Consider the following 8,786-nt stretch of genomic DNA (forward strand, 5'->3'; position numbering starts at 1 on the left):
GTGTTAGTAAGTGAGTTCAAAAATTTTCAAATCAGCAGGTTATAGGGTGTTTTGTTTGAAATTTGTGCGTGTTGGTGCTGAATGGAAAATGCTTAATCTGTAACATAGTTTAACAAATCTCTTGAATAATAATAATTTGTTCAACTTTTGTTGAAAACTTCTTATGGTTTCTCGAGATGTTTGTTTTATAGTATACAGATTGAAGCTGTATGTTGCTAAAGAGTTGCTGTGAAGATGAGAGTTTGCTTGGATGCATGGTAGGACCTCCTTTCTACATTGCAGACAAAGTTGAAGAGTTGAAGATTGCTATTCAAATGCTGAACAGGAGTTTACTCAAGCGCTAATGTTTTGAAGATTTGGTGATTGGATGCATCAGCTTAGGGGGAGTCTGTTGCTGACAGAAGCTGTTAAAGCTGAAGCTATCCAAAGACCAAAAGACTTGAAGATTCTGAAGACTGAAGTTACCTTTGCAAGCTATTGTCAAGGGGGAGTTTGTTGGTGCATGTTTTGTGACAACAGCTTAGATTTGGTCTTTGGATATCTTGTAATTAGTAAAACAATAAACAGTTAGCGGGTTTAGCTTTGTAATAGTTTGTAATAGTGAAGTAAGAGTGATTGGGCCAAACCAAACCCACATATGGGGAGTGGTTTGCGAATTGGGCCTAGCCCAAGACCTAGCCCACATGCAAAGCTTTGTCCTATTTAAACAAAGCTTAGCATTAGGGTTTAGTTAATCTTCTAATCACCTTAATCACTTGGAGAGAATTCGTGAAAGAGAAAGGCTTGGACGAATTAGGATCTTGATTGATTGTAATCGTTACGAAGATAATCAATAAAGATCGGGTTTGAAGTGATTCGTGTTCTACTAGTTTTCTGTGAAATCTAATCTAGGGGATTCCGCACTCTAGGTTGGATCGACGATTCTGTTACGATCCGCACGCGTTACGGGACTTACAACGGCTATCCCTAAACTTTGCCCACTCCCAATCCTGCCTATACAATCTCGCATCATTCTCCTCTACGGAGCTTAGCTGCTCCCACTTCTTCGGTATTAAACCGGAAGAAGAACCGACTCCTGATGATGAAGCTTGCCCTGTAGTCTTTTGTCTTTTACCACCGACCATAATTTGTGTTGTTGGAACAAGAAAAACTGTGAAAAGATGTAAAGCAAAGAGATTGATGAACACCCCTTCAAAACCCTAAGTTACACGCCCAGAAATCTTGCAAACTAGCAAGAATTGATGAAAACCGTGTTGGGGGTTTTGTTCTTCTCGAAAATTCACACAAGATAGACCCAAAAATCAGGGGATTTGATGGAGAATCGAGAGAGTTTTGGAGGTTTGAAGGTGCTAGGGTTTTGGAGTAAAGATGGGGAAGATGAAGGTGAAAAAGGGTGAGTTAGGTGGAAGAGAGAGCAGGGATTTATGGTGGGTAGATGATATGGAAGAATGGGGGTCGAATATGTGGTCAATAATGAGTTTAGGTGATGTTTGATTAGGTGTAAAAGGGTTTTAATTCGAATGTAGCACCTAAAAAAACGAACCTGCGTCGGAGCAACATAGACAACCCGTCGCCGACGGGTTCCAGCCCGTCGCCGACGGGCAAGGAAAAATGGGAATGGGGGCGACGGCTTAATTACCTGTATACGGGAAAACCTGGCCGACGAGGCTTTTGAGAGGCCGTCCGGGACGGGCACCAACCCGTCGCCGACGGGTTCTATTTTTAAATTTTTTTTTTTAACTAAGAGGAATTTTATGGAATTTTAATAAAGGAACTATATACATTAAAAATTCCTAAAAATTATTAAAAATCTTTTTGTGAATTTTTTATAAGTTTAAATTTGAAAACACAAAAATCGTTACGGCCCTACCACCCCTCGAAAAATCGTGTATTGTCCTCAATGCACCTAATAAAGCTTAAAAACATACCTTATGTCTTCAAAACTTGTTCGGGATATCCGGACTTCACATAATCAACCGGGGTTAGCATGAAACGGAAACGATTATATCAAAAACACTCAAACAATTGAATAATTGTACATAACTTTACACGAAATGTTACCGGTCCTTATCACTCGACCTCATAAACCGGTATGCTTACCACGAAGCCCACCGATTCTTTGTTTTCATCTACCTTCTCGTTACCGTCAAGAAACAGTTTTAGTCGATGACCATTTACCGTTTGCCGTACCCCATCCTTAGTAACATCACCCAATTGTCCGACCCGGGTGATAACATAGGGTCCCATCCATTTGCTCCGGAGCTTTCCGGGAAAGAACTTGAGTTTCGAGTTGTAAAGCCACACCTTTTGGCCCACCTCGATCTCTTTCTTTCTCAACTTGGCATCATGCGCTTTCTTCATCCCATCCTTGTACTTAGATGGGCATTCATATGCCATTTCCCTTAGCTCCTCCAACTCACATAACTTGAGTTTCCTTTCCTTACCTGCATCATCATATTGAACATTAACTTCCTTAATAGCCCATAATGATTTGTGCACAAGTTCAACCGGTAAATGGCAATTTTTACCATAAACCAACCGGTAAGGTGTAGTGCCAATAGGTGTCTTATGTGCCATACGGTAGGCCCATAAAGCATCGTTCAACTTAATTGACCAATCCTTACGGCCCACCCACACGGTCTTTTGCAAAATCTCTTTGATTTGCCTATTTGACACCTCAAGTTGCCCGCTTGTTTGCGGGTGATAGGGGGTAGCAATCCTATGGTCAACACCAAACCGCTTTAGAAGTTTCCCAAACCGAAAATTTTTAAAATGAGATCCTCCATCACTTATAATGACACGAGGAATCCCAAACCTTGAGAAAATGTTGGTTTGAACAAAGTTACACACTACGGAATGGTCGTTTGTCTTGGTGGCTATTGCTTCGACCCATTTTGACACATAGTCAACGGCCACCAAGATGTACAAGTTGCCATAAGAATTGGGGAATGGGCCCATAAAATCAATACCCCATACATCAAAAACATCGAAAACGAGAATTGGTTGCATGGGCATCTCATCCCTTTTTGAAATACCCTATTTTCTAGCACTCTATGCAATTCTTTGAAAACTCATTAGCATCTTTAAAAATAGTAAGCCAATAAAGACCACTATTTAAAACTTTATGACCCGTTTTGTGGCCACTAAAATGGCCACCACATGCAAATGAGTGTAGATGCTGCAACACGCTTGGAATCTCTTCGTCATCTATGCATCTTTTGATCACTTGATCCGCACACTCCTTCCACAAGTGCGGTTCTTCCAACCGATAGTACTTGATTTGGGACATGAAGTGTTGCCTCTTCCGTCTATCCCAATGTGCTGGCATATCACCTGTAACAAGATAATTGACAATGTTAGCATACCATGGCAATTTATCTAATTTCATTATGTGCTCATCTGTGAAAGACTCATTGATCTCTAAAGACTTTGGATCCTCTTCGAACATCAACCGGGACAAATGGTCTGCTACCACATTCTCTATACCCTTTTTGTCTTGTATCTCCAAATCGAACTCTTGGAGCAACAACACCCATCGGATTAATCTCGGTTTTGCATCCTTCTTTTCTATGAGGTACCTAACTGCAGTGTGATCAGAATAGATAATCACTTTACTACCCCATATATAAGACCAAAATTTATCCATTGCATATACTATCGCAAGTAGCTCTTTTTCGGTGGTGGTGTAATTTAATTGTGCATCCGAGAGAGTCTTACTTGCGTAGTATATGGCAACGGGTTTCTTATCGACCTGTTGTCCCAACACGGCCCCCACCGCATAATCACTTGCATCACACATAATTTCAAAAGGTAACGACCAATTTGGCGATTGCAAGATTGGGGCCTCCACTAACTTCTCTTTCAAATTGTTAAAAGCATTTTGGCAATTTTCATTAAAATCAAACGGTTGGTCTTTCAACAACAAATTGCATAAAGGCTTGGTTATATCACTAAAACCCTTAATAAACCGCCGATAAAACCCCGCGTGACCTAGAAAAGACCTAACACCTTTAACAGTCGTGGGATACGGTAAAGTAGATATAACTTGTACTTTAGCACGATCAACCTCTATCCCACGACTTGACACCACGTGTCCCAACACTATTCCTTCTTGAACCATAAAATGGCTCTTTTCCCAACTTAAGACCAAACTAGTTTCGACACACCTTCTTAACACTTTATCTAGTTGGTCCAAACAAGCCTCAAAAGATGACCCAAAAATTGAGAAATCATCCATGAAGATTTCCAAAGACTTCCCCACCATATCTGAAAAGATACTCATCATACACCTTTGGAAGGTGGCGGGGGCGTTACATAATCCAAACGGCATTCGCCTAAATGCGAAAGTGCCATAGGGACAAGTAAACGTGGTCTTTGCTTGGTCTTCCGGATGGATGGCAATTTGGTTATAACCAGAATAGCCATCCAAGAAGCAATAAAATTTTTACCCTGACAATTTCTCAACTATTTGGTCAATGAATGGTAAAGGAAAATGATCTTTGGAAGTTGCGGTATTCAACTTCCTATAATCAATGCAAATTCGCCACCCGGTTACCGGCCGAGTGGCTACCTCTTCACCTGCGTCATTTTTGACGACTTGTATACCCGCTTTCTTGGGAACCGTCTGTGTTGGGCTCACCCATTGGTTATCCGAGATCGGGTAAATGATACCCGCATCAAGCCACTTCAGCACTTCTTTCTTCACCACCTCCCACATATTCGGATTTAATCTCCGTTGTGCATCTCGAACGGGAGTCACATTCTCTTCCGTGATGATTTTGTGCATCACCACCGAGGGACTGATACCCTTCAAATCCGCAATGGTCCATCCAATCGCCGCCCGATTGGTGACCAACACCTCCATCAACTTTTCCTCTTGCTCCACGGTTAAGTTTGATGCAATAAGCATACTTGAGATACTTCGGCAATGCCTTCAACTCAACCTCCGGAGGCTCTACTAAAGACGGCTTCAATTTAGTGTCAATGCTCTCCGGTAAACTTTCAACTTGGTGCGTCCATGTCGGTTTTCCTTCTCGAACCGCAAGCACCTCCAAACTCTTCACTTCCTCGTCTATGCTCCTTTCCACCTCCACCTGTGACCTGTCAAACATATAACAATCCTCTATTGTGTTTTCCCCATTCACGAGTGTGTCGCAAAGAGGTATACACGTGTCAACAATGTCTGCCATATAGCATTCATCATCAACTGGGGGTTCATAAGTCCGGAAAAAACATGCAACCTCAACCTTCGGTTTCCAAATGTCATGTCAACTGTTCCTGTTCTGCAGTCAATTTGAGCATTTGCAGTTGCTAAGAACGGTCGACCCAAAATCACCGTGGGTTGTTTGGTTGGGTCCTTGGCCACGTAATCAAGTACTAGAAAGTCCACCGGATAGTAAAAATCCTCGATTTTCACTATCACATCTGAAACAACTCCACGGGGTAGTTTGGGTGTCAAATCGGCTAACACCACGGTAGTGTTTGACGATTAAAGTGGACCAAACTCGTATTGGTCATATAAACTACCCGGTAGAATGGTCACGCTAGCACCAAGATCTAGAAGTGCCCGGTTGATTTTAAAATCGCCTACTTGAATTGAAATGATAGGATCTTGGAGCTTAGGTGGAAGTGCACCCGAAAGAATCGAACTCACGTTTTCGGTTAAATCTAATTTTTTTTGGAAATTTTTGAGTGCACTTTTGGGTACACAAACCTTTCAAGTACTTAGCATACGACGGTACTTGTTTGATTGCATCCAAAAGAGGTAAATTTATTTTTACTTGTTTAAAAATTTCCAACAACTTTTCTTGTTGTGGACCTCTTTTGTTTACAATTTTCTTTATGGGTCCCTTCAATGCTTCGGGATAAGGGGCGGTATTAGCCTCCACACCCTTTTCCTTAGCCTTGGGGACGGGGATGGTCACAACGGGAGTATCATTGTTCTTTTTCAAATCATTTTTATTTTGACCCGTTTGACCATCCTCAGGCTCATCCTCACTAGCATCTTCCACCACCCCTTCAACAAATTGGGGGGATGGTGTTTTGACACCATTATCAATGACTCGACCACTACGTAAAGTAATTTTATTAATTGGTACCTCACGTGTGTTCCTTGAGCTTGACCCTTGATGCTTAGGGTTCACCGCGGTGTCACTTGGGAGCTTTCCCGTGCTTCCTCTCATTTGAGCCATTTCCTCCGCGAGTTGGCCCACTTGCTTTGCCAATGCCTCATGTGCTTTATCCTGAATCTCGTTTGTCTTCTTTATCTCCGTAATATCATGATGGGATTCTTTTATATTGTTTTGAGATTCTCTTTGCATATTCAACAAAGCATCCATTTTGGCATCAAGTCATCGCCACCGGTTTGATTGTTCGACCCGCTTCCATTATCGCCTTGATTGTTGTAATTCCTTTGGTACCCATCTTGGTAATTATTGTCTCTACCTTGGTACCCTTGGTTGTAATTTCGTTGATAACCTCCTTGGTTACCACCTTGACGGTTTTGATATGATGACCCGCTTTGACCTCCTTGGTTACCCGGTTGAAAATTCGGGTTCATTAGATTTGAAGCATTACCATATCGGAAGTAAGGGTGATTTCTCAAACCCGGATGATAAGTGTTGGAGTTCATGTCATATTGCTTCCTATCTCCATACACTTGGTTGACTTCCTCCGTGTAGTCACTCGGCCCCGTTGGACATTGTTCCGCTCTTTGTCCAATATCACCACAATCTTCACATACCTCGAATTGAACTGCATTTACTTCCTTTTTCTTCATTCGAGCCATTTCCCGCTCCAGGGTGGAAATCCGATCTTTAGAGTCAAGATCGGGAAGTGACCGTGAAATGGGATGCTTCTTAGCTCGATCGGCCGATTCTTTCTCTTTCGAACGTTTACTCATCCGTTCCAAGAATTCCCAATCATTATCTTCATGGTTGCTTAGAAGGGTCCCATTGCTCGTTGATTCAAGTCGGTTCCATGTGTTGTCGTCTAGACCTCGTACAAAGCACTTGACCAACTCCCACTTCTATATTTGATGATGTGGGCACTTTCGCATCAACTCCCTAAATCTCGTAAAGGCTTCATGCAACGGCTCACCCGATAATTGGCGGAAAGACCGAATTTCATCACGAGCATCATCGGTCTTTGCCATAGAATAGTATTCATCTAGAAAAGCTTGTTGCATTTCTCCCCATGTGCGAATGCTATTGGCCGGGAGTGTAAGGAACCATTGCTTCGCTTTGTCTTTCAACGAAAATTGGAATAAGCGAAGTTTGACCTCTTCTAATGCAAAGTTGTGCCCCCCAATAGTACTACAAATAGAAGAAAATTCCGCCAAATGTGTGTACGGTTCATCATTAGACCTTCCGTTAAAATGAGGAAGTATGTTGATGTAATGTGGTTTATAATCAAACATCCTTCGCTCACAAACGATTGGTGAATCGTTTTCGGTGACAATCGGCCTGAAATGGTCATTCACTCCCCGTGGAGGTTGTTGACGACGATAAGGACCGTTAACCTCTTGATCACCCATTCTTCGGTTATCCCTTCTATCATCTCTCCTTTCGTTCCTTCTTTCATCCCTTCTCTCATCCCTTCCGTGATTCCTACCTTGGTTACCTCTTTGATTGCCCCCTCCCACAAAACGAGGAATCTGATTAGGGTTTCCATTATTATTGTTATTGTAATACCCATCATTTCGATTCCTTTGGTTGTTATTTTGTGGTTGGTGGTTATTCTCGTAACCATCATTCCTTCTATTCCCATGACCATAATTGTCATCCCCAACGTAGTTGGCATTTTGATAGCCAAACTCTTCATCTTCGTACCCTCTTGCATGGTAGCCATTACCCCAATTGATGTATCTCCAATCTTCATCATCGTCCACTCGATCATCATAAGAACCCCCATCATCCGAGTTTTCTGTATGAATGCTTACATGTTCCGGCGATTGATAACCGGGAACACTATAAGGTTCATCATCGGGAATTGCATTCCTCAAGTCGTCGATATTGAAAAATGGGTCTTCATTCACGGGATTGCCGCGATCACGATTACCTCTACGATCGGAGTTGACATTCCGATCATCAAGGTTGATGGGTAAAGAAACTTGTCGATGAAGGGTTTGTTGTTGGGGTGTTTGTTGGGTGTTATTGGGATTTTGGTTTTGGAAGGGTGGTGGAGGTGGTCCGGTGTTGTTACCACCCGGTCGCTCTTGAGGTATAGGTTGGACATTTTGGGCAGGATTGAAGTTGCTTCGGTATTGATATTGGTTCTGGTTTTGGTTGGAGTTTTGGTTCGCCATTGAATCAGTTTCAATGGTTGGTGTGAGTTGTGGTGTATGGTTGGTTTGATTAGAAGCAAGTGTTGCTTCTAACCGGCTTGCTAGGTTCCTTCTTGCGACTCTTTCGATTTCCGGTTCGTAGACTAACGGTGAAGTCCTCCCGGAGTTCCGCTATGCATGCACTACCTGTAACCTGCACAAGTAACACACCCCGCGTAACAAAGAAAAAGACAAGTACAAAAAGAAAGCTAAACAATTTAAACAGATAATCACGCAAATTCAAACAATATCCAAACACAAAGCGCACGCACTCCCCGGCAACGGCGCCAAAATTTGATCGGAATGTCGCGCTCCGGTGAAAGATAATATTTATAAGCCCAAATTTCCCTTAACAATGTGTTAGTGGTAGTAAGGGGTCGAACCACGAAGAGTATGTGGTTTGTGTGTAGATTCGAATGAATTAAAACAATTGTCACGATTTATGAAGCTTGCTAAAGTATTT

The sequence above is a fragment of the Helianthus annuus genome, chromosome 14, assembly GCF_002127325.2.
Source record: "Helianthus annuus cultivar XRQ/B chromosome 14, HanXRQr2.0-SUNRISE, whole genome shotgun sequence".
Classification (NCBI taxonomy): domain Eukaryota; kingdom Viridiplantae; phylum Streptophyta; class Magnoliopsida; order Asterales; family Asteraceae; genus Helianthus; species Helianthus annuus.